Raw genomic sequence first — 26,948 nt, forward strand, 5'->3', positions numbered from 1 at the left:
TCGTCACTCCTGAAAGGAGGCCCCCACTGTAAGATTGTTGGCCCAGGACCACCATAGAAGGTCCGCCATCATGCAGGATGGGACTGGGATCATCTTGGAATCAGAGTCTGAAGCCTGACTCCAAGAGCCCTGAAGAGATGTGCAAGAGGAAGAGCAAGCACAGACGAGGCCCAGAATCTCTCGAACCACCAAGCCGTCAAGTGCTCTGACTGGATGAAGAGTTGACACATGGCGAATAGATCCGTAATCCTGTCGCCGTCAAATATACCCTGGAGTCGATCGTGTTCCAATGGAAACCCAGGAAGATCAGGTCTTGGGAGACCATCATGGAAGAGTTCTGCCAATTCAATGACAGCCCGAGATGGAACAGGAGCTGGAAGTGACAGAGATTGCTCAAAGCCATCAGAGGACAAGCTGCAATGACCACATCATCTTCGTAAAGACGCGCAGCGCCGAGCTGACACCTAACGGGAGCACACAACACTGGAAGTGCTCCCAGGGAGAACCGTAGAGATTTTCGATACGGCCTCCATACAAGGATGTGCATATACTAATCCAGAAGGTCCACTACACTGAGCCAGTCGCCCTTCCGAAGAGAGGACTTTATTTGGCAGGGTGAGATATTGAATTTCTCTTGGGGAAGAGAAAGGTTGAGCTGGGAAAGGTAGAGGACGGTGTGCAGGCCAGCATGGTTGGGTTTGGGCACCGTGAACAGTCGAGAGTAGAAGCCCTCCCCTTGCTCCCCAAGGTGAATAGGTTCCACCACCCTGAGGTCTAGAAGCTTCTGAACCTCGGCTCTGAGGGAGGGTGTCCCGATCTGTTGGAAGGGAAGATTGAAGGTTGGGGTAGGAGGGAGGGGCAAGCGAAAGCCCGCCTGAGCGATGGACAAAACCCACCGATCTTCAGTGATGTCGGCCATGCCTCCAGATGAGACTAGATTCGTCCTCTCACCGGCGTCTCGTGCGACCAACAAAAAATATCTTTTTGCAGACTTGTCGGCAGGGAGAGTACCTGTCCCTGAAGAAGAGGCTGATGGGCGAGAGAAAAACCAACCACGTTGCTGTTTGATGGGTGCCATCAACCGGAGGTTTAGTCTTGCGCGTCCGGCAGTCCTGGAACCCCTTGAAGCCAGAGAAGGATCGAGACCGAGACCCTGACCTCTGTGTATAAGGGGCCTTAGCTGGGACCTTTGCCAGAACCGACAGATTTGGCGGTTTGGGTGCTCGCCTTGGTCTTTTTAAGTACGTCATCCGTAGAGGAATGGAACAATTCCTTGCCATCGAAGGGAAGGTCTAGAACTTTATCTTGCAGCTCCTTCAAAAACTTTGTTGCATGGATCCACGCTTGGCGGGAGGTGTCAATTCCCACCATCAGGCCTTGAGCTGAGCTATCTACATGGTGTGCCACAGCTTCCAGAAGATCTTGTGCCAACACCCTGGCGTCCGACAAACCGGCCTTGAAGTCGTCCAGCCTATCCACAGGAATGCACTCCTGGAAATCAGCCAAGACTTTCTTGCCAAAAGAGTCCAGAATCTGGTCTTCCTTGGAGAGAATCTGAGCCGCCGCCGTAGAGGTCTCCGAGGCCGGCTTGGATTGAAGCGTGGCCACAGCTACCGCCGTCAAGGAAGGGAGTGGACCAGACGCCAAGACCACCTCCTCAGAGGTGCGAGGCCTGTAACGGGTGTCTATTCTCTTATTGAAATGCAGCCCGGTGTGGGGCTTATCCCAGACCTTACAGGCCTCAGCCAAAACATCCTGCTGGAGGAACAGGCCAGTATACTCTTGTGGTGACAAGATGAATGCTCCCGAAAGCACCCCTTCCTGCAGAGCGTGGGCCTCAGGTACTGGAATGTCGAGGAGTGCCATAATATCCAGAACCCGATCATGGAATTCTCTGACAGAGTGGAGCTGCTCATCGCTATCCTGATCTGCTTGAGGGTCATCCAGCAAATCGGAGGCAGACAGCTGGGCAGCCACAGGTTTTAAAGTGCTATCCTACTCTACAAGTTTCTCTATGGGAGACAGTGGGGGTAGGGCAGGAAGCGCTGGAGGCAGACCAATGGGAAGAGGTGATACCGCTGCTGGAGCCACCGGGGTGGAAGGTGGCGACGGAGGTTCAGGGTAGATTTCCTTGAAAGGACCCTTAAAGTACTCATTCATTGGGTAAGAATGCATGAGCCTCTGAAATTTCCTGAAAAAGACATCCTCCGATGAAGATTTAGGCGCTGGGGTAGGCAGAGGCCTCTTATATGGGGCATACCCCCACGAACGCAATGAGGATGGTTGCCAGGAAGGTCCATCACCAATCGGGTCCGAATGGACCAGAGGAAGCGAGACAGTATGTGGCAGCCGCATCCGAGCACGCCAGTCATAAGAAGGGTGGAACAGATTTTTACATTCCACCTGAGGTGAAAAAGGCTGTTCAGCTCCAAAATTAAGATTCCCAGCACCCGCCGTCGAGAACATAGGTGTAAGGGAAGAATCCAAAATGGCCATTGTGGACCATTAAGGGGTGGGCACCATTTTGTCAATGCCTGAAGAGAACTGCGTCACATGTGTAGATGAGGCAATCGTCTTCTCATGCTGGTCAGGGGACTCAAGTAACACCTTAGCCTTGACACAAAGATCCTCGGCAGAGTCGGTTCTGGGGGAGAGGGTCTTGGATGTTTACTTGACAGCTTGGTGGTGGCCTCAAAAATAGCATCCACAGGAGGAACCTCAGCAGAGCCGGTAACAGGAGTTATGGTGCATGACTACCCTCTTTGCCCACTCGACAGAACCGGTATCACCGCAACCATGAGCGTGGAAAAGCTGAGGAATCACCCTTACAGACAAGACCTTTGGGACAGGTCTCTCGGTTTTGTCTGTACAGACCGTAGCCTCAAAAAGAGGAACCTCGTATTTTGTCCCGTTATGTGTAGCTCCCTCGTGGGGGGCCTCAAGCAGTGGCTTGGTACAGAAAGCTCTAGGGCATGCCCCGGTGTCTGAATGGAAAGCTCCAGAAATAGACCTCAGAGCAAACCCTGGTGTCCAAAGCCACAGATGAACTGGGCTGACGTTTAGCACCTGACAGTTGAACCTCGGAACGTGTTCCGGTCTTGGCAGGTCCGTCGTGGGAACCCTCTGAGAAAACTCTGGTATGCCTTTTTCTCCTGAGGTGCCTTGCACGCCTTACTCTGGTGGTAGAGCTGCTCAAGCCCCTCCCGGACCTAGAGAAGGAGTCCCCCGGCCAGGGCACCCTAAAAAGTAAGGAATTTACCGGGCGTCTCTTTTTTCGTTGATGAAAAGCTGAAGCTTAGGTGGAGGAACACGCTGAAAGATGTCCTCCCACCGAAGAAGATGGCGTTGGAGTGCCCGTACGGAAAGGGAATCGCAGTAGAAGCAAGAATTCCAGCGATGGTCCAGCCCGAGACACTTCAAGCAGAGAGAATGGGGATCTGCCCTAGCGAAGCAACGTTCGCATGAAGAGCAGGACAAATCCCAGGCGCTCTGGCATAGACGGAGGACTAAGCAACCGCAGAACCGGATGCTTTTTAACAAAAGTGCTCTGGTCCCGTCCCGAAGGACCGAATGTCCAACAAGTATGGAGGAAAGGGGACGGGACGTAGAAGTGATGATCAATACGGTCACTGAAACTAGTCAATCTTTTACGTTAGATGAAAACGTTAACTTTTTGTCCATTGGCGACAATTCATTATGCTATATATATCTATGTCACGTGATCAAGCGCTCAGTGTTGCGTGAAACATGTTGTGTCGTTGGATGTGCCCTATGGCGTCCTGCCTCTGTTTTGTTTGTTGCTATCCCTAGCTGTGTTAGATGTGTGTTGGCTCGCAGAGAGTGCGAATATATATATATATATGGGATACATTACTCACCGTAATCGTATTTCTGATGCTTGTATCTGCTTAGATTCACATGCTGTGCATAGGCCGACATCTAGTGGAAGCTGCGGAGTATTACAGTTTGTTTTTCGAAAATCGAAAATGGGCGTCGACACAGGCGTGCCAGTAATACTATCCCTAGTGTGACGTCCACTGTACCCAAGATCCCTCACGCGTCTAGGATCCTCAGATTGTATTTTTTTCTGACATGAGGAAGCATGAGGAGTAGCGTGAGTACAGATAATCCAAGCAGATAGACAGAAAGGTAAGACTACAAGCAATCATGCGCCTTCTCTCGGAGGGGAGGAAGGGTGGGTCGCATGTGAATCTAAGCAGATACAAGCATCAGAAATACGATTACGGTGAGTAATGTATCCCTTCTGAGGCTTGTGGAATCTGCTTAGATCACATGCTGTGCATAGATTAGCGAGCAGTACCAGAAGAAGGAGGTGGGATGTGAGAAGGGTCATGAGCAAACAGGTGTCTTAGAACCGCTTGTCCCACTTGTGTATCTGTCTTGGAATGAGTGTCAATGCAGTAATGCTGAGTAAAAGTGTGAATAGAGCTCCAAGTAGCTGCTTTGCAAATGGTGTCGAGGGGAACATTTGCAATGAAAGCCAGAGTGGCACCAATGCCTCTAGTAGAGTGGGCCCTTGGCGTAAAAGGCAGAGTCTTTTCAGAAAGAGAGTAACACAGCTGTATACAGTTGATAATCCACTTCGAGATAGCGCCCTTAGAGACGCGATCCCCCTCTCTGCCTGTAGCTACGGAGACAAACAGTTGATCTGTTTTCCTTAGCGGTCTGGTTTTATTTACATAGTATAGGACCGCCCTACGCACATCTAGGGTGTGTAGTTTCACCTCAGCCGAGCTTTGCGGGTTTTGGAAGAAAGCCGGAAGCTCGATGGACTGGTTTACATGGAACTTGGATATGAATTTAGGTGAGAACCTAGGGTGTGTGCGTAAAACCAGTTTGTCCTTGTGGATAGTAAAGAAAGGATCCTGCACTGACAGAGCCTGAATTTCACTGACCCTTCTTATGGAGGTAATGGCTACTAAGAAGGCCGTCTTATAAGTCAGGTGTTTGAGACTACTTTTATGCATGGGTTCGAATGGGGGTCCCATGAGCTTAGCTAGCACCACGTTTAGGTCCCATCCTGGCGGTGGGTTCGAAATAGGAGGGTGAAGTCTCTTTACTCCTTCCATGAAGGCTTTAACCACTGGTACTTTCCACCACGAGACCTTGTTCTGGGATGTGGTGTAAGCCGAGAGGGCTGCCAGGTGTACTTTCAGCGAGTTAAAAACCAACCCTGCATCCAGCAGGTGGAGCATGTATGTCACAACGTTGGAAGGAGTGCAATCAACCGGGTTGATTTGTTTATTCTGGCACCAGATAACGAATCTTTTCCACTATCAAAGTAACAGTGCCTTGTATTTGGTTTCCTGGACTCTTTTAGAATGTCCATACACCTCTGTGGTAATTTGAGATGTCCAAACTCTATGACCTCAGGAGCCATGCTGCTAGGTTCATAGAGTTGGGTTCCTGATGCACTGTTTGACCCTGTTGCTGGGACAGTAGGTTGTACCAGGCTGGGAGTCTGATGGGCTCGCACACCGCCATCCTGCGTAGGTGTGGAAACCATGGTTGTCTCGCCCACATGGGAGCAACTAGGATGAGCGTCATCGATTCCTTGTTCATTTTGTACACCACTTTCCTGATAGGAGGAGTTGGTGGAAAAGCGTACGCAAACATCCCTGACCAGTTCATCCACAGGGCATTCCCTTGGGAGTCTGGCTGGGGGAACCTGGATGCAAATCCTGGGCATTGTTTGTTTTCGCTTGTGGCGAATAGGTCTATAGTGGGGAAACCCCACCGAGAGAAGAGATCTTCTACTACGTTTCTGTGAAGGACCAATTCGTGTTCTTCTGGGAGGGAGTCTCTGCTTAGAGCATCCGCTAGGGAATTGAGCTCCCCTGGAACATGTTGTGATGACAGGGAGATGTTCCGTCTGAGTGCCCATATCCATATTTTCTGGGCAAGCTTGGACAGATTTGGCGAACGAGTCCCCCCCCTTGCTTGTTCAGATAGAACATGGCTGTCGTGCTGTCCGTCCTGATCTGCACCGACAAGTTCAGTAGATGGGGCTCGAACGCCTTTAGCGCTCGGAATACTGCCAGAAGCTCTAGCAGATTGATGTGGTTCTTGGCTACTGAGTGAGACCAGAGACCCTGAGCTGTGTGGTGGAGATGGTGAGCTCCCCACCCAGTCAGGCATGCATCTGTAGTCACCACGGCTTGTACTTCGGGATCGTAAAAGGGTTTCCCCTTTGCGAGATTCTCTCTTGTCCACCAGTGTAGGCTCTGTACGAGTGTTGGCGAAACGACCACTAGATCGTCCCACTGACCACTTGCCTGAGACCACTGTTTCGCCAACCATTCTTGCATGGGACGCATGCGCAGACGCGCGTGGGGGACCAGGTAAATGCATGACGCCATCATGCCCAGTAACCGCATAGCTTTGCGTACTGTTATCTGTTGACCTGACTGATAATGCGGAATTTGCCGAAGTATATTCCGAATTCTCTCTTCCGAAGGGAAGGTCAATCCTTTCTGAGTATCTAGGATAGCTCCTAGAAACTGTTTTGAGGTGCTTGGCACCAGACTTGACTTTTTCTCGTTGATAGAGAAGCCTAATTCGTGGAGGAGGTCGATAGTCCTCTGAATGTTTGACCTGCAAATTCCTGGGGTTTCCCCCGTTATGAGCCAGTCGTCCAGATAAGGGTACACCGGGATTGCCTCCCTGCGTAGGTGTGCAGCTGCCACCGCCAGTACCTTGGTGAATACCCTTGGTGCTGAAGCTATCCCGAAGGGCAGTACCTTGAATTGGTAGTGGCGACTGTCCACCTTGAAGCGCAAGTACTTTCTGTGCGCTGGGAGCATGGAAATATGAAAATAAGCATCTTTCATATCCAAGGTTGCCATGTAATCCCCCTTTTTTAGGAGGGGGATTACCTCTTGTAGCGTGGTCATACGGAATTTTTGGGGCTTGACATACTTGTTGGCAGGCCGTAAGTCCAATACTGGGCGCATTGTCAAATCTTTCTTTGGCACAAGGAAGTAAGTTGAATAGATACCCTTGTTTACCTGGTGTCCTGGGACGAGTTCTATCGCGTCCTTTTCTAGCAGAATGGCGATCTCCTCGAGAAGGATCCTTTGATGCTCTAGGGAGTGCACTCTTTGTCGTGGAGGATGGTTCCGGGGACGCTGCAGTAGTTCTATACAATATCCTGCGGATACTGTTGACAGCACCCATCTGTCTGAGGTGATCCCTTCCCAAGCTTGGGTGAAGGTGGAAATGCGTCCCCCTACTGGGGTTGCGTGAGAAGGGACCCTGAACTGAGCGTCACTGTTTTGGTGGAGGCGTGCCACCTCCCTTGTTGGGGCTGCCTCTGCCTCTTCCACGACCTCTCTTGTTACCCCTGCCGTAACTCTGGGTAGACTGCTGGTTGTTATTCCATTGTGTACCCTGTCCCTGGGCATAATTGCCTCTTTGTGAATTTTGGCCGCGTGGGCGACGAAAATTACTGTTCCCCCTCTGGTTAGGGGGTTTGTTGGTAAGCTGGCCAAGGGATTTGAGAGTCTCATATTCATCTTTGGCATTTTTAAGTGCGTCTTCGACCGCTTTCCCAAACAATAGGTCGGGTTCCACTGGCTTGTCTATTAAAGAAGCCTGGGTTTCTGTCTTGAATCCCGACTGCCGTAACCACGCATGTCTCTTGATAACAGTACCTTCTGCTATCAATCTCCCTGCGTTGTCAGCGGCGTCGAAAGTTGCTTTTAAAATGCAACCAGACACGGCTCTCCCCTCTGCCGAGATCCGAGCCAGCTGGCCCTTTAACGGTTCTGGAGCAGAGGCAATGAGCGCCGCGACTTCTTCCCATTGATGGCAATTGTAACTAGCTAACAGGGTGGTGGAATTCGCAATCCTTGCTTGGTAGGCGGACGTTGAGGCTACCTTCCTGCCAAACCCGTAAAGTTTTTTGCTCTCCTTGTCGGGAGGAGCTTCTGATGAAGATAAGGGCGTGCCCGCCCTTTTTCTAGTGTTGGTAACCACTAGGGAATCTGGTTTAAGATGTCCCCTTATATACAGAGGGTCAGACTGGGCTGCCCGGAAAATCTTTTCAATTCTGGGGTTGACAGCTCTGGTGAGGTTAGGATTCACCAGGGAAGGATCTATTCTTCGTTGGATGGACTTGAGGATAGGGATGGTCTGAGCGACCGGTCTCCTTTCTCCTACAAACTCCTCCGCGAAGTCCCTTTCCTCCTGTACACCGTGGGTGTCGATGTGGAAATGTTCCGCTGCTCGAGCGAGAACCTCGTTGAGGAGGGGCTGGTTATCAACTGGAGAGTCGGTAACTGGGGCTTCGCTTTGTACTGGGGAATCTACTCTGTAAATTTCCTGCTCATTTTCTCCCTCCTCCAGGTCCTCATCCTCTGCAAGGTAATCTGTCCCGGTTTGTTCTTCCATAAATTCAAACTCCTGGTCCTCTTCAGGGAAAACTTGTCCCTGGTAACTGGGGAGTGGAGTAGAATATGGAATGGAGTAAGGCTGAACCTCGAAGGGTTCAGGTCTTTCGAACCGGAGCTTTTTACTTAGCGGGATAGGATCGGAGGAGCCTGAGGGTGTGGCCCCTTGAGGGTTATATGAAAGAAAATGTTCTGGGTTCTTATCATAAAAATCAGCCAAGGAAGACATCCTAGACATAACCCTGTCTATGTCTTCACTGGACCATTCCCTGGAACAGGGTATTACTTTAGTAGGTGATGATTTATGGGACTTTTCAAGGGTAGACTTGTGTTTGCTTGTCTGCCTAGGGTGAGAGGATGGCTTTACAGGAGTGGAAGGCTGTGCTTTCCTCTGTTTCCCCCCCTCCCCGTGCGTGGAAAAATGTTTTCCCTGTCCCTTGGAGGCCCCAGAGACTTTCGACGCCTGGCGCCGAGGGTCTGGAGAGGTATCTGTGTGCTTTCGTGGGGCCTCACTGGTGTTAACCGCGGTCTCGGTATCTTGGAGCGCGGCCTGGGGGTGGAAGTCGTCTTCGTCTCCCGACGATCGAACTTCCGTTAATGTGTGTAGCGAGGCACTCTTGGCAAGAGTGGATGATTGCCTTGCGTCGTGAGGTGATCTCGATCGAGAGCGCCCAGAGGACACCGAGTCGGACCGTTCTTTTTGTGCCTCTTTCCGGGAAGTCGACGTCGTCGAGGTCCGGTTGGTCTTAGTGTGTTTAGTGTGTGTTAGGTGTGTAGCGCTTGCGTCGCCGGGGGTCTTCCCCATAGCCGCCCTGCCGGACGACCTTCCGAGGTCGGGGACCTGCGCTCGCCGGCTGTCTTTCGACGCCGTAATGCCCTCGCCGTCCGAAAGTACGGCGTCGCTGCCATCGCTGAAGGCGCCCTCCGCTGCCATGGCCTCCTGCCTGGCGTGGTGGGCCCAACGCTTTGTCGAACGGTCCTTAAGTGTCTTAGGTTTAAACCTACTACACGCTCTGCAGTTCGCTTCGGGGTGATCCCTCGGCAAGCAGAGATTGCACGTGGCGTGCCTGTCGACCCAAGGGTATTTGCGATTGCACTTGGGGCAGAATTGAAAAGGGGTACCCTCCATACGCACCTTAAGGCAGCGGGCTGCTAAGTGTAGGAATATATAAAATGTAACTATATATCAAGAGTGAAGAGTATGTACCACCCCCCACTCTCCCTACTTGTAAGGGCCGAGGCCAGCGGCCTACTAGGCCCGGGCCGAGGCCAGCGGCCTTCCGAGGCCCAGATCCGTCGTGCAGCAGTCGACGGTCGATGACTTCTCCAGCCGTCGTGGAGGTCGAGGGTCGACGTTGGGGTGGGGAAGGGAATGTATAAGAATTATAATTATAATAACAGCAAAAGTATGGCTAAGGCCAGGGAACTCCGCAAGATGCTTCCGACCAGTATGGCGGAAAAAAACAATCTGAGGATCCTAGACGCGTGAGGGATCTTGGGTACAGTGGACGTCACACTAGGGATAGTATTACTGGCACGCCTGTGTCGACGCCCATTTTCGATTTTCGAAAAACAAACTGTAATACTCCGCAGCTTCCACTAGATGTCGGCCTATGCACAGCATGTGATCTAAGCAGATTCCACAAGCCTCAGAATATATATATATATATATATATATATATATATATATATATATATATATATATATATACACACACACAAACACAAACAAACTTAATGCCACATATATTGTATGGTGTGACTATTTTCCAGCTTTTGTCACTTCTCCCCATGGGGGGGAGCCCTTCTTATGAAGCAAGAGAGGTGCGGCCACTACCCAATAGTCCCCTTAGGGATGGTTTCATGCAGGAGGACCTCATGGGCAGGGACTCCCCCTTCAGTGAGAAGGACGATCACGTAGGGCTCAGCCCGTTGGCCAACATCACAAACCTTCCCTAACCCCCCCCCCCCCCCTCCATTCCAAACTACTTCCTTGAGAGCAGATCCGGGATTTCTGTAGTGCATGAAAAAAGCCAAAACAGAAAGTACCAGGACAAAGAAGAGCAGAGAGGACGTGAAGATTACAGACCCAAAAGGGAGAGGCAGCAAGTGTGGAACCCAATCAGAGCAGTAGTTTAAAATCTAGTCGGCTGACCGGTGACACCGAAGAGCAGAGGACATTGGCGAATTGCTGAGGGAGAACTCTGTGGGTCCAGCTGGAGTGGACCCGAACACGAAGCATGAAGAGAGCCGAGGAATTCAGTAGAGTACGAAGCTGCTGCAGTGCTGCTGAAGCAGTGGAGAGAAGCTCAAAATGTGGGAGAGACTCATCACAGTCCCAGAAGCCCTGATGGTGTATCGAAGTCCAAAAGAAGGTAACGGGAAGAAAGAGAGACCCGCAGGGGGCACACGGGTGGAAGAGAGGCAGACTCAGGCAGCTCTCCGCTAGCCCAGTAGCAACAATCAAACTATTGGGAAGGGTGGATCGAGCATCCGAGGAGAACTTCCTCATCACAGTGGCAGCAATAAGCCCACCGACCACCAGAGAAGGGTCCGGGACCCAGTCATAAGTGTATTAAGCATTCTCATCACAGTGGTAGGTAAATGTTCACTCAAGCACCGAGATGGATTGGAGACTTCTAAGTCCATGAGAAAGGAGCAAAAGAAACTGTTGGGAAATAAGGAAAATCAGACGCTGGAGAAAGGGAGTAATTCCCCCTGGCTTTGTTGTGTACTTATAGTGCAGAGTGAAACAATACCAGGAGAAGGGAGTCATTGTCCTGGTTCGGGAAGTGGAACCACAAGCCAGGGCAAGGGAGTCATTCCCCTTGGAATTGTTCTTTTGCCAAAGAACATTTCTGTTAATAACACCAAAATACCAGGAGAAGGGAGTCATTCTCCTGGAGAAGGAACCTTCTGTTGGCTTATTCTTTAGTTATAGTGCAAGAGTAGGTTGTGATAAAGGACAGTGGAGTTTGATTTCAACAAACATTCTGAAAGATCTGTTATTAGTTTAAGGCAATGAAACCCCTCTTGGAAGATAGGAATAGGGAGGGGTTTCTTTCTGATAAACATATGTTTTTGCCAACCAAAATGCCATCCTTGCGTCAGTATCCTTCTTTGACACCCTTACAATGGCACCAGTTTGCCTCTGAAGCCAAAAGTAGCTCCTGGTAGCCGTTGGTGTCAAGCTAACCAGGATCTCCTGGGCTGGGAGCAGGAAGTCAATAGCTCCCAGCAATTTCGAACCCTGCGCTTAATGTGAAGAGAATAAGGAGATCGGTCAGGGGTGCCTGCTCATTTATTTCAGAAACTTCCAAAATGGCATATGTTTGGATGCAGGAGACACTGCTAATATGCTCAAATAGGTGGGTGGGACTGGTATTACAACAAATTAGGTTTCAATTCCAGTAACTAAAAATGTTCCTTTGTACCTCGAAAATGATTGTGGTTAACCCAGATGGGAAATACATAATTTAAAGATTCCCTTTGCGATCTGGCAGATGGTCATTTTGATCAATGAAAAACAAGCCAGGCCTACATGTTATGTAGGCATGTTTGCTATGTGTGTTCTAGGCTATTTTTGTGTTTAATGTCTATGGGGTTTCTCTCACCTCCATAGGAACCATCTTTATTCACATGTGTTACACAGCACCCTCCGTACAGTGACACAGGGGTGTTGTAGCGACCCCCAAACAGACTCCATACCCTGGGACTGACTACTGTCTCCCAGGTATTGTAAAGTCCCCATTGACTTTACTGGTCGATTTTTGTGAACTAAAGCAGTACAACCCATCTTACTATGGAGGTGCTGGGAAGGGTTAATAGTTTTTCCCTTACGTTAATTTTCGAGAGGGTACCGTACAGTCCCACTCTCAAAAGTTTCTGGCTGGTGGCAGTGGTTACTACGGTAAATATTCGACCGCAAATATTTTCCTATGGGATTTTCCCATTGTTCGAGGCTACCACATTTTCTGACAGCCTCTAACATACCGCCGGTGTATTTCAATATTAACTTTACCCCGGTAGGTTTTATTTGCCAGAACTTTAATATAACTTCTTTCTCGTGTCTTTCTCTAAACTCCTAACCCAGGTCGGGGATCCTTTGTTCGTCCTTTTGGCAGGCTTCGGCCGAGAAGCCCTCCTTTCGGCGCCACCGAGTCTGGGGTAGGTCCATTGTGTGGGAGGGGGGGGGGGGAAGTAGGACCCCTGGGCAGGGTTGCATCAGCAACCCATGTCGCACTCTATCCTGATAGGCTGGAGGGTCTCCCGCCAAGATGACCACTCCACTGTGTGAGTGACAGCTAGGCTGTATGAATGGGGATCTTTTTGCATAAAAGCAGGGTCCTGAGGACTGGAAGAGCAAGACGTTGCCACTGGAACAAAGAAGCCGAAGAGGAGAGAAGCAAAAGACATCTACGACTGAACCACCGGTGAAGCCCTGCTGCAGCGTCTCACCACTTTTTGCCACACAACGAGAGAAGATCTTCATCTGCAAGAGCCTTCTTCCCTTGAGCTGGTGGGGCCAACCAGTTTGCCAATCGCCTTCCTGGACCTACCTTGGTCGAATCGCCAGTACCCTGTACTCCGAGACCGGATAGCCAGGCACCAGTCCAACCGGACCGCGATTTCAAGGAGCTTACCTTTTATTCGTCGGGCAGCACCGCGGCTGGTTTCATCCTTGGGTAGTGCAGTAACTCGAACCTTCCTCCACGACGAGAGCCTCTCTTCCTCTGCTGGATCCCCCGAACTGCAGGAACCACCACCACCGCAGGAGCCACTTCTTCATTTATAAAGGTACATTGTTCCGCCAGGCCGCCCCTTTCGCCTGATAGTGTTAAAGGTGTTTTAAATCCTTTACCTACCTGTTGGGTTTGGGGGAATACATTCTCCCCAACCTCAGCTGTTCCCTGAAATGGCGCTGGTGCACCGTTTGCAGTTGTGGTGAAAGGATTATTGTGCGTGTTCCCCATTTTGGTTTTGGCGTGCACATCCCCTGTGGTGGCGCTCTGTGCCCTCGTGTAAACCGGGTGTCAGGCTATTCCTCTTGTTTCTTAACCTCCCATTGGTAGCCCATAGGGACTGCCTGGGTGGGGATGCCATACTGCTGTTGATTATTTGTGTGTTCTGATAATATGCCAAGGGACGCATACAACATTCCCTTGTAAAATGCCCCTACCTCCTACACAAAAAACATGCTCCCTGTCCCCTTCCTTTGGGCCATTGTCCTCCGTGCCCCCCTCTGTCCCCTGTACCCACCTCTTCCTCTTCCAGGCCTTCCTTGCCACTGGGGCCCTCCATACTGCTCTTCTCCAGCCCATTGTTCCTGACCGTTACTGCCCATGTGGCTGCCATCCTAGCTTGCAGTGCTGTCGTCCCCTCCTCCTAGTTTCCCTGCCTTTCTGGGGGTAGTGCGGTTGTGACCTTCACCAACTTACTTTGTACAGGCTTAGCTTTGCCTGCTAATCGTTTCTGTGCAATTTCCTTCTCCCTTTCTTTGATCCTCCTACAATGATGTGCTATAATGGTTTGTATTTCTGGCCATCCCTTGGCTTCCCAAAAATTTTATCAAGGGTCTTCTGTACCTCCTCCGGGAGGCCTCTCTTGATAATGAAGTAAAAGAGGGAGGTTGACTGGTTGCAGGCCGTGCCCGTCTCCGCCCTCCACATCTCCTGCACCTGAAGAATGGACTGCGCAGCATCTTCCTCGTCCCCCATTGTGCATTGCATCACCAAGTGTAAATCGGTGGTGTCAGGGAAGGTTTTCTGCAGTGCAACCCACACCTGTGCTCTCACGTTATTAAATGACGCCCCATTATGCTGGTCAGTCCATTGTTACTCCCGGGAACCCCGCCTTCACCCACACCCAGTTTGCTTGATCAACCACTGCAGATTTTAGCAAGCTCTTGATATCACCTTTGGCTAATGGGACCCGTGCAGTGTTTTTCTCAAAGGCATACATCAATTTTCCCCCACCCCCAGAAAGTGGGGGTAGTGCTTTCAACAAATTGGTTTTATCCATCAGTGCCCAAGGCACATAGTGGGGCCGTCCTGCCCCTTTATGAATAAGGGGCATTTGTAGATTTGTCCTCCCCCTGCCTTTACTTACCCTCATTCCTTTTTCCTGTGCCAGTGCCATTCTTCCCATCCAGTCTCTGAGCCTTCCTTGCCACCCTTCCTCTTCCTCTCCCACCTGCTGTGTTTGCTGTTGCACTTGTTGACCCCCTCCTGTTTCTCATTCCTCATACTCATCAATATCACTCCAACATACTTCTCATTCCCTATCAGATATCACGCTACCATGCCCTACGCTTGCCAGGTCACTTTCCTGCTCTATTCACACAATCTTAACTGGGGCACTATCGATACGGAAAAGGAAGTCCCCGGACTACCATTCATCTTCTGCTATAACAGAGTTTTTCAATGGTGGTCGCGGCGGTGTCTGCCCTTCCCCTGGAATCGGTTGTGTACTCTCTCAGAGTGTCTTAGTCGGGACAATTCTGCTTGAGTATTGGTCATTTGGGCTTCTAAATCTCAGGTGAGACGTCCTATGTGTACTGGAGGTGTGCTTGTTGGACCATACAAACCCTTAGGGTCATAAGGGGGAAGGGGGCTACTGCAAGCGTAGTTGGTGCACTTGGTTGGGGTAAATACAGCGGGTCACAATCTCCTTCAGCAGGTTTTGTCAGCAATGGCTACAGCTTTTTTGGCTCCACTCCTTCCTCCCGTTTTGTGGCCACTACAGGTTGTGGCTACTTTTCCTTATTTGCAGGAGGCGTTTCTTCAAACATCCTCCAGAGATCCAATACTTCCCCTTCTATATTGGAGCCGCTTCCCTTTATATTTGGCCATTAAATATGTAGCCACAAGGTCCAACACCCTCTTATCGAAAGACCCTCCTTCTGGCCATATTTCAGATTAAATTCATATTTTATTTCTATCGCGCTCATACACAAGTGTTTCAGAGCGTGACAAGACCAGGGAGGAGAACAAGGGAGAACAAAGCAACGATCTTACGAGGCCCAGTGACACTGAAAAGGCACAAGTGCATGGGAGAGGGGGAGGGGAAAAGTGCAAGGAAGGGGGAGAAGTGGAAAGTGCAGAGCAAAAGGAGAACAGAATAAATAATAATAAAAGCAACAAAAGTGGTAGTGCAGCCAGCAAGTGGCAAGTGCTGAGTTTAAGGCAGCAGACAGGTTAAGTCAGCTAAGTGCAGGAAGGAAAAGAGGGGGGGGGATGTATGGGTACAAATACAGACCCCAGTGCAAGGGGTTGCCCGGAGACAGTGCAGGAGTGTGGCAAAGTGAGCAGGAACCTGGGCCCGGAGGACAGAGGGTGGCCAGGTGGACTGTGCCAAGAGCGATCAGATCAGCAGGGAAGATGGGAGGGGGGGGCGAAGGCAGACGCAAAGAGAAAGGTTTTGAGGTGCTCCAACACTTCAATAATTTTATATCTCTTGCATCAACCTTACAAATTGCATTTCAAAACTTTTTGCCTGTGCCTAATATTGCTTTCATAACTTCATAGTAAGAACAAAAAACATAGAAACAAACCAATTAACAGGTTGACCTGACAAATTGACGCACCTTACTGACAACAAAAAACATGAAACATGTATTTATGATAATCCTTTATACCCTCTACTCTCTTTCAAGAATGCTAAATTTTCCCCTTCATTCACACCTCGCAATCACCTCACCCTAGCTGCTTCTGAGCCTATGTTTAAACAACGTTTATCACTACCAAAAGAAATAATTGCTATTTTCTGAGTCGGCTCAAATACAAGACTCCTACTTATTCCTTTTTACTCACTTATATTCCTGCACCGGTTGAGACAGTACTATGTGGTGCTGCCTTCCACCCCCTTTCTGAGCTAGGTTCCTGTACCTCCTTATTTTATCATTTTATATAAAAACCTAATGGTCATTTGAAGAAGAAAAACACCTTAATCAACAATCACTCAATCTCACTCACACCCAATCCAACCCAAAGCATGTTCCCCTACTATTTAATCTGACCCTCCTCCTATGAATTGTCCCTTCTTCAATTCTTCTTGCAATCAATACTTACGTGCCGGGTTGTTCTGAGAACGGCCGCTCGCAGTCTATCCACAATTGGGGTGCCTCCACCAACTAAGCTGTCGCCCGCTCCAGCGAGCAGTTGGGTATTCGCAAAGCTGGGACCCGCAGAACCTGCTCAGGAGTGTACACATTTTAAATAGCGGTCGGCCGTAGGTGGCAGTGGTCTTGAAGATGGTGCCCCGGATCTCGCTGCAGAGTACGGGGGTCGTCCCGGATCAATCACGTCTAACGGGTCACCAAATGAAGGTGGTCATTCCCCAAACGCATAATAAATACACACCCCAACAGGCAATGAGACCAGGAGATAGATAGCAAGTTGAACAAAGTCTATATCAGGTAAAAGATGCACGCAGAGGACTCTGCTGCTCCGAGAGCGCTCTGCCAGCAATATAGAAACACATTTATGAACAACTTTCATCATTAGTGACTAACAGTAGAGGTGATGAATGCTACATGCTCATTGGTTCACTACAATGTTACAGTATGGGCCATAAGTGTTCGATGCAGCTTGATTGGCATGTGCTGGGCTGTTGCTTCTTGCAGCACGTGGGTCAGCTGGGATGGGTGAAGGTCAGAGGCGCCGGTCTCATCTGGGATGGTTGAAGGTCAGAGGTGCTGGGCACAGATCAGCTAAATCTATTTATTCTGACAACAGAGAAAAGGCTAGAAACAGCTAATCACCTTTAGGCTCTGACATTTAGTGGAGGTGCTATAAAGTTCAGCTAACAACTATATATCCAGCTTATACTTTGCCCTCAAGGAACAGTAAAACACAGTGCCTTAATCCCATATGGTGCAGGTGAGAGGGTGCTCGCTCTGGTCTTTGCAGGGGGTTAGATGTGTATCAGAATCCAAGAGACAGAGTTGTCTGGATTTGGTGACTCGTGGGTGCAAAGGTGGGGGTTGAGAGGGCACATACGGGTTTGTGGAGATGGACAAATACACAAGTCAAGATTCACCCTGGTCACACACAGGGCAATGAGCTCAGAGGAAGAAAAAGAATACTGTATCCGATTGCAACAATTCGCGCCTGAGCTTCCGTGAGAAAAGGGCCAGTGCGGCGCAGACAGGGGAGGAGGTGGTGGGGGTGTCCGAGGATGGGAGAGAAGGCTTTTTAGAATTCAATGCACAGCCTAGTAAAAAGATGGAGACCCGGGTAGCACAAAATGGAGTCTATATGTGTCATCCAATGGCTTCTTTCCGCTGTCGTCAGAGAAAAGACAAGGGGACGTCTCCCCGTGACGGGATGAGCAACAGATTCCCTTCATGCAGAATGTACAAGGGGGGCAAAAATACCCTTCCTCCCTTAAACCTCTCAAAATAAATCAAATTGTATTTCAACAGTGCAAAATAGCAATACAAATGAAACTAGTTCTAGCACTGCATTAATAATTCAAAGTGTCGTTACACCACAGAAAACAAAGCATACCACACCTAATTAGAAACAGACTACAATTCCAACAGTTGAAACTCCACAAAGAAAACGATAATACAAATACACTCCCAATTACTAGTACTATTTCAACATTGCAAACTATTTTTATTGAACCCAAACCAATGCATCTGAGTACATCTTCTACTTCCAAGACCAAGTAATATCCCAATAACAAACCCTAGAACATCAGCAAAAAAATATACGTCACTCAAGTAGTAGCATTTTTTTTAAAAAAAAATGTATTTGTGACATCTAGTTTTTACAAACTTTTATTACAACTCATCCTCAATTCATTAGTAACACTTTCCTTGTACATTTAAGTTCTTGACATTCAAATTAAGTTCTAGACATTCAGATTAAGACTTTATCGAGGAAATTTATCACTGAACAGATTAGATGTTCCGAGCTACCACTCAGTATTCGGAACCACAAATCTTCCATCATATCGTTTGCAGGCTTGAATTTACTCAGGTGGATGAGTCTCAACTCATTTATTGCCACACATTCGATTGTCAGATGTTTTAATGACTCTACGTGGAGTTTGCAGTGCCGACAAGCTTCATCAGTAACCGGTTTCATTTTTCTCATCACCATCATTTGGTTTGTTTTATGAAGGTTCAATCTAAGTCTGAGAAATGTGTCTCTGTGATATCGCGAGAGAAATTGGCACAGATATTTTGGCATATTGTCCACTTTATTCTTTGTTGGCCCAAGATCTAACACTGTCGGCATCCTTGCAAGATTGTCCAAGTTGTCGATCCATAACCATTCTTTCAACTTAGTTCTTGCAATCTGTGGCCGATTTGTCAATGTGTCCATTGAGATATTTGCATTATGCATGATGGCTTTCAGTTTCTCTGACCATCTTAAAAGCAAACCTTTGTGATGATGTGATCCTCCTGATCTTAGTATTTTGTAAGCTGGTTCAGGATTCGATATTTCCATCTTTCGTAGTAGTGACAAGGATTTCCAAAGAACTGTTCCATATAAGCTTTCTAGTGCCAGTTCATGACAAATTGTGGTCATTGAGAGATACTTAGGTAATCTAAGTACTTGGCGCCAGAATAACCCTTCCAAAGTAGACCAGATCTTTAGGTCAATATTCCAGCCCGCCTCTGCCCCAAAGGTTATTGTAGGGACCACTTTTTGGAGGTAAAACGTGCGCAGCGGTATTACTGAAAATTTTCCGTATAGGGTGTATAATCTTGCTCCTTGTAAGGCAAGCATTCGGGTCCGCTGGATTAGATCTTGAACCCAGCTCCACTCACGAATCGAGGTATTCATCAGAATTCCTAAATAACGAATTTCTGTAACTTCAAGAAATTTGTTATCAATTTGCCATTTAAATTTCTTGTTTTTAGCGACCCGATCGCTGCCAAACTTCATGATTTTTGTTTTTATCACACTGATTGACAAATCATTGACAATCATGTAAGATTTGAGCGCTGACAAGAGTCGCTGTAATCCTATCCGGGTCTTATCGAACAGTACTAAGTCATCAGCATAGATCACATAGCTTATTGGATGTCCATTGATTTTTGGAGGGAAACATTTGACACTTGCCAATGCGATTGAGATGTCAGCGATATAAAGTTTGAACAAGAGGGCAGTGAGTGGACATCCCTGTTTCACCCCTCTGGTGGTAATAATGGGTTTGGACAGGTCTCCACTTGCATTTAGTCTTACTCTGTTGTATTGGAATGTAATGCCTTTATTGGTTGCAGCAGGGCGTTTGGGCAATTTCTATTTAACAGCTTCTCCCATAATTTGTTTCGATTAATTGAATCGAACGCTTGCTGTAAGTCGATGAATACCATGAATAATTGCTCTTTCTTGTTTAGGGCGTCGAGTTTTAACAGATTTACTAGGGCAAGGTTGTTCTCTGTTCCCACGCCCTTTGTAAATCCAGTTTGTCTGACGTCAGGTAGATCGACTTCTTTTGCCCATGCAGATAGTTTTTTTTGTAGAAATGTCGCCAACACTTTGCCAATAGTATCCAGGAGGGCAATCGGGCGATAGTTGGCAGGGTCGTCCCGACTGCCCTTCTTGTATACTGGTACAATTATTGCCTCAGTCCATGAACTCGGGACCTGTTTTCTGTCAGCTATTACCGCAAATAGCTTTTCAATGAATCTTGACCACGCTAAGCTGTGCTCTTTTAACAGCGAATTACTAATACCGTCTGGCCCAGCAGATCTCGATGTCTTTAGCTTTGATATGGCCATAAGAATGTCTTCACTGGACTCAATTATGTCCCAGGCTGTATCATCATTTCTGCTTTCTACAAGGTCTGGCAATTCCTTTCCGGTAAAGACCATTTGAAAGTGCTTTACCCAGTCATTTTCGGAGTAGTAGCATTTTAAAAAGCAAAACTAGCATCACACAAGTCAAAAAAAGATCATTTACCTATTACTACTGCTCCTTTCAACTTCTACATCACAAACGTCAACAACTGAGCAAACATTACAAATAAATAATTGTAGAACAATTACAATTACTGATGCAAAACATACCTGTGCTCTTTGCCCAACAAACACGCTGCTCATGTTGTCTTTTCATTCATTCATTGAAGGAGCAATATTACTAAATGAAGAATGTCAGAAAAATTTTATTTTATACCTTCTGTAAAGATTTTTATTGTTGCAATTTCTGTGTAGAACTATTCATCTGTATTGTATTCTTTTATGATAGCTTTCAACCTTTGAAATAAAAATGTGAAGAAAAAAATAAAATATTACTGACAGTAGTCAAAGCATTTGAAGCACAACTAATAGTAAAAACAAAAAGCAACATCCCAAAAAAATAACCTCTGAAACAACTCAATTTGGCAAATTAAGATCTTGGATTTGGGAACACTTTGAAACTCCTCCCTTAGATGATGTGCAAAATGCAATTTAAGTAAGGAAATTTGCACAATCTACAAATTAAAATTAAATAAAAATGGGGTATCCCTCAAAAACATAATTTAGGAAATCTAGTCATGTTAGCAAATATGCGAAATATATTTTTTAAATGGTCTATTGAAGGGGAAAAAAAACAAAAAAATAAAAAACAGTTCCACTGCATTGTATAGCAGTATTTGTATCGCGCACCTAAACGAACTGAATCGTGCCTGGGCGCAGATGTTTCCTTTAATCATGTGTCTATGAGAGATCCACTGGATCATATGAGGGTTGCACAGCATATGAAGCAGGAATAGTTCTGTCAAGGTTCTTAGCAGAACAAATAAGTCTTTACGGCCCTCTGGAAAGCCGACAGGCTATTGATGTCACAAATTTCTCTAGGTAATTTATTCCAGGCTCTGGGCCCATAGACCGAGAATCCACGATCTCCCTTCTTCACACATTTGGTGCTTGGAATACAAAGCAGAACTGTAGTTGGTGTTTCATAAATAATCGAATATATTTTACATTTACAAATCTATAACTCAATACCATACAAATCATAGTACACAAACTAAAAGAGAAAACTCATAAATCACATATACTATATAATAAAAGGCCAGATGTACGATTGTCCAAAACGGTCCTGCCCGCTTCGCTGGTTATCACCACTAGAGGGAGCTTACGTATACCACAATAAGACTTCATCTTCCAGGCAAACAAAATGTGTATTTCAACAATGATAGAAACAAAAAAGGTTGAAGGAGGGCACTACGTCATGTAGCTTATATACTGATTAAATTAAGTTGGCTTGTGTTCATTAATAGAGTTTTGGCCTGGGGCTACCATTCAGTAAAGGTCCTCTGGCATGAGGATCAGATAATCATAAGCGAAGAAAAATAGGGTGAAATTACTCTATTATGACTGGTGCTCTCAGTTGGCCCTACGGTGAGGGCTGTACGCTTTAGCACCAGTCATAATAGAGTATTTTCACCCTATTTTTCTTCGCTTATTTCAACAATGATAACATACAATTAGCTGCAGAAAAGGCCAAAGACAGGGAAACCACTTTAACAGCATACTTCAAGTTGCAGAAAATATATACATGGTTTTAAAAAACAAATGGGAGTGGCCGATAACCTTAAAGCAGGATATTTGTATATATATTTTGACTCCGGAATGCTGCTTTGAATTACAGGAACATATGGGCAAGGAACGCAGGTTGGCCTAAATCTGTTTCGAGACCTTTATGTAACTGTCGGAGCACAGGCCTTCAGCGCACCTCGCTCACAAGGAGCCGGGTCTAGGACGTTTGGGTGCCTTAATCTTTCCTCATAAATGCTGGGGTCCCAGTTGGACATCTGATCCTTTTGCATCGCCGGGAGGTGGTGTAACGAGAATCATTGGCAGGCGGGGACACTGACTCATTCCAGGCCCCACAAGACAACGCTGTTGCCTGCAGCTGCAGTCTCGGAGTGGGCCTCAACAAGGAGCTTATTGTCGGCTGTGTAAGAGAGGCTTGGGCTCTTAAGTGGACACGGACACCAAGTGTATTGAATCAGCCGGCGAGCCATCCATTACGCGGACCGGTTTAATTGCAGCGCAGCGGGAGGACAAATGTAATGCAAGACACTGGGGAACACATGGACCAGGGACAGCCCGGGAGCAGCAACACGGCGGGGGACCATATTGCCACGTTACACCATCCGGGCGCCCCACCCCCCTTGCATCTAAACCTCGATTCACTCCGATCAGGGCAGATGAGCCTCAAACGGATTGATTGGTGGACGAAGTATGCCCTAAACACACTTGAAAAGCGAATGAGACAGGCTGCACCCCTTATATCTGCAGTAGTAGGAGATTCCGGTAAGCCTGTAGTTTTGACTTGCATCCTCAACGTTGACCGGCTTGTAAGCTAAGAGCCATTGGGCTCTTTTGCAACCTATATAACTCTAGGCAAGCAAGGCCAACTGGGATAGATAGGCTGGTGACAGGCAATCTACAGCGCTGGGCTTGATGCACGCCTGGGCGTTACACACCCTCCCCCCCAAATATCATAGCCTGGTGGGGATATACGTGACACGAAGGATTGCGCTGTTCTTACACCTCAGAGCCATTTTTCATATCTACCACCATCCTACAGTGGCAAAGCGCTCTGTAGGATAATAGAGGTACCACCACATTGGGGTCTGTGATACTCGCTACCATACACGCCTCCAGCCTAAAAAAATTTTAAAAAACCACAGACGCACTGTAGTACTGCATGAACTTTGAAGGTGGAAATGACAGCACTGCATTTCTGAACATAGATGGAGTAGCACACCAATCCCAATAGGTGAACCTGGGTTGGTATACCTTGTCATAAACCGAGGGGAAGGAAAGAAAAAAATCATTCACAGCTCCCCCCACAGCCCCTCCCCAAAGAACCCGAAAGGAAAACAATCTGTTGCAAAGGTTCTGGGGAGCACCGGGCTCAGGGACCTCCGCTATAGACCCAGGGAGGTGACCCACCCTACTTCAAAACTCTGACTATCCAGAAGAGGTAATGGCGGCGGCTAAAGAGGATTTCGCTGCAAGTTTCCAAGCGTTCCAAGAAAAATTCTCAGCCACCTTTCAAACACAGCTCCCGTCTTTTTCAACAGAAATTAAGCAATCGCTGTCGTAAATACATGGCTACCCTCAGCACGTGGGTAGAGGCCAACGAACAGGCAATAAAAACTCTGTCACAAGGCAGCAAAACAGCCAGACAATGCAGTAGAGGAACCCGCCAGGGCAACACAGAACCTCGAACTGCAATATAATAAAGTTACTTAACGTAGTGACTACCTTACTCCTAGTCCACAGTCCACTTTCCTCCATACTTGTGGGACATTCCGTCCTTTGGGACGGGACTAGAGCACTTTTGTATCACAATTGAAAATGTTGCCCTTCTATTTTTACAGAGCTCAGGTCCAAACAATAATGTTTACAAAAAGCTGATGGGGAAGCCCACGTAGCCGCATTGACAATGGTTTCCAAAAGAACATACTTTTGGAAGGCAACAGCAGCCGCTTTGCCGCATACAAGAAGAGCATGAATGCCTTTCGGGGATTGAAGAACCTGGATGGTATAGGCTTCTTAAATGCAGAATGCAATCCATCTGAATATAGTTGCCTTGGTAGCCTGTTTCTCTTTGGGGTCTCCGAAAGTGACAAAGAGTTGTGAGGAGCCCCCAAGTTCACTCGTTCTGTCGAGATAATATTTCAGAGGATTTCTGACATCCAAATTGTGTAATACTCTCTCGGCATCCGATGCCAGGTTCGGAAAGAAGACAGGTAAGGAAATCAATTGGGTCAGATCAGTAACCACCTTAGGCAGCAAGGAAGGATAAGTGTGGAGAACAACCTTGTCCTTGTGGAAGGTTAGGAACAGATGTTCAACTGAAAGAGCTTGAAGCTCGCTTACTCGCCTTGCCGATGTAACCGCGATCAAAAAGGGGACCTTCCAAAAGATATTTAGGATCAGTGGTGGCCATAGGTTCAAATGGTTTATGGCATAACGCCGTGAGGACCACATTCAAATCCCATTTGAAATGAGTGCGTATAGGCGGGAACAGATGAAGAAATGCCTTTTAATGACTGGATTGGTCAAAGAAAAGGAACAGCTGTCAGTGGACAGATAGGCCGCAATGTCAGATAGATAGGTTCTGCAAGACACAACATGAATGCCTGAGGCAGCAAGGTGAGACACAAAAGACAAGTCAACCGTGGCGTGTCTGGGGTCAAGCTGTTTAGCTAAGCACCCGTGACAAAAACTGAGCCTTTTGCTCCTATATTGAGCCCTCGTAGTAGGTTTCCTAGCTGCTTGAATGATGCGCATATTGTCCTCTGCTGAATTGTACTGCGCTAAGGATTTAAATTCAGGTACTATGCCGCCAAGCTGAAAGATTGTGGGGAGGGGTGCCACATCTGGCGATCACATTGGTGAAGCAGGTCAGGAATCAACAGCAACCAGATTGGAGGAACAATCAACAGATGCTGAAGTTCCGAAAATCAGAATCTGGCTGGCCACCATGGAGCTATGACAAGGAGTTTGCAGAGTGATCGATGGATCAAGGGCAGTGGAGGAAAGGCATAAACCTTCATGTTGTGCCACAGAATCTTGAGAGCGTCTTCCAGAGAGGGCACTCCGAGACCTTGTATGGATGCCCACAGAGGAAGTTTCTGGTTTGTAAAAGTCGCAAAGATATCTACATCTGGGGTGTCCCATTGGCCAAAAATGGTTGAAAGAACACCCATGTTCAGTTCCCACTCGTAACTGGCTGACTGGCAGCTGGGTGAGTCTGCCGTCACATTGATGTGACCCGGAATGTGAACAGCTAGGAGCCAAATCTTGTGCTGGATGACCCATTCCCAAACCTGTATGGCTAGATCCACAAGGAGTGGTGACTTGGTGCCAACCCTGCTGGTTGATGTAGAACATTGTCACAGAGTTGTCCGTACGAACCCGGACTACCTTTTTTCCGATGGACAGCTGAAAAGACTTGAGCGCCACAAAAAGCAAGAAGTTCCAGATAATTTATATGAAACTGCTCGTCTTGAAGTGGCCAAAGAACGAACACTTGGAGCTGGTCCAGTGTCGCGCCCCACCCCAAAAGGGAGGAGTCCGTTGTAACCGTCACTTCCGGGCAGGGCTCCTGGAAAGAGGCTCCCACCGAGGGGTTGTTGGTCGAGGACCTCCAATGTAGATCTGCTGTCTTGTAGGAAGGAACTGGGATGATCTTGGAATCTGGGTCCGATGCCCGAGACCAAGACCAAGCACTCTGAGGTGCTAGCTGTGTACGCTTCATCTTCAGACGTGCAAGAGGGAGGGCTAACATGCAAGAAGCCATGAGGCCTAGAAGTCTCTGGAACCACCAAACCGTCATATGCGAAGACTGGAGGAAGAGCTGGGACATGGCTGATAAGTCCGTAATCCTGTCTGCCGTTAAGAACACCTTGGTACTGACCGTATTCCAACAGAAACCCAGGCAGATCAGGTCTTGAGAGACCGTCATGGAAGATATCCGCCAGTTTACAGACAGCCCAAGACGAAGAAGGAGCTGGAGGAGAGACTGGAGATTGAACAAAGCGGTATGTAGACAGGGACTGCGCAGGAGCAAATCGTCCAAATATCTATATACATGAACTCCCTGCAACCTGAGGAAAGCTGCGATGACCGACTTCTTTGTAAAGACACGCAGCGCCGAGCTGAGACCAACAGGGAGAACACAGAACTGGAAGTGTTCCTCCCCCAAGGAAAACCGCAGATATTTTCGATGTAGTCTCCATATCAGGATGTGCATGTATGCGTCCTGAAGGTCCACAATGCTGAGTCAGTCACTATTCTGACGAGATGACTTAATTTGGCAGAACGCGATCATCTTGAATTTCTCTTGGGGAAGAGAAAGTTTGCACTGGGAAAGATTGAGGATAGTGCGCAGGCCAGCCTGGTCAGGTTTGAGCCCTGTGAACAGACGGGAGTAGAAGCCCTCCCCTTGCTCCCCGTGGGGAACAGGCTCCACGGCTCTGAGGTCTACAGGTTTCTGTACCTCGGCTCTGAGGGAGGACGACCCAATCTGCTGAAAGGGAAGATTGAAAGGTGGGGTAGGGGGAGGGGCAAACGAAAGCCCACCCGAGCGATGGACAAAACCCACCTGTCTTCGGTGATGGTCCGTCACGCCTCCAGATGAGACGAGATTCATCCTCCCACCGGAGTCTTGTGCGACCGACCCGACATATCATTTCGATGGCTTGTCGGCAAAGAGATTACCTGTGTCTGGAGAGGAGGCTGATGGCTGAGAGAAAATTCAATCACCTTGCCGTTGCTGCTTTCGACGAGGCCCGCCAACCGAGGGTTCAGTACGGCATGCGCAGCGATCCTGAAACCCCCTGAATCCAGAGTAGGACCTAGTTTGGGATACTGACCTCTGTGTATAAGGGGCCTTAGCTGGAGCTTTCGCCAGGACCAAGAACGATTTAGCAGTTTGGGTACTCACCTTCGTGAATTCCTCATCAGTAGAAGAATGGAACAATTCCTTGCCATCAAAAGGAAGTTCCAATACCTTGTCTTGTACTTCCTTTGAGAACTTAGTCGCATGGAGCCACGCCCGACCGGAGAGG

At 48.0% G+C, this 26,948-nt stretch overlaps 1 protein-coding gene across 2 annotated transcripts in view; it reads right to left on the minus strand.

Annotated features, from left to right (window-relative positions):
* The window catches only part of ATF7IP (activating transcription factor 7 interacting protein), an 813,149-nt gene that overhangs the window by 716,574 nt on the left and 69,627 nt on the right, over positions 1–26,948 (minus strand). Inside the window, exon 2 of one of the 2 annotated variants that reach the window (XM_069652711.1) lies at positions 20,546–20,625. The exons of the other annotated variant lie outside the window; for it this stretch is intronic. The gene's annotated coding sequence lies outside the window, so the exon portion shown is untranslated. The remainder of the gene's footprint in view (positions 1–20,545; positions 20,626–26,948) is intronic. 2 annotated transcript variants of the gene reach the window in all.

Source organism: Ambystoma mexicanum, chromosome 3p (genome assembly GCF_040938575.1).
Source record: "Ambystoma mexicanum isolate Mex_15411 chromosome 3p, UKY_AmexF1_1, whole genome shotgun sequence".
In the NCBI taxonomy this organism is placed as follows: domain Eukaryota; kingdom Metazoa; phylum Chordata; class Amphibia; order Caudata; family Ambystomatidae; genus Ambystoma; species Ambystoma mexicanum.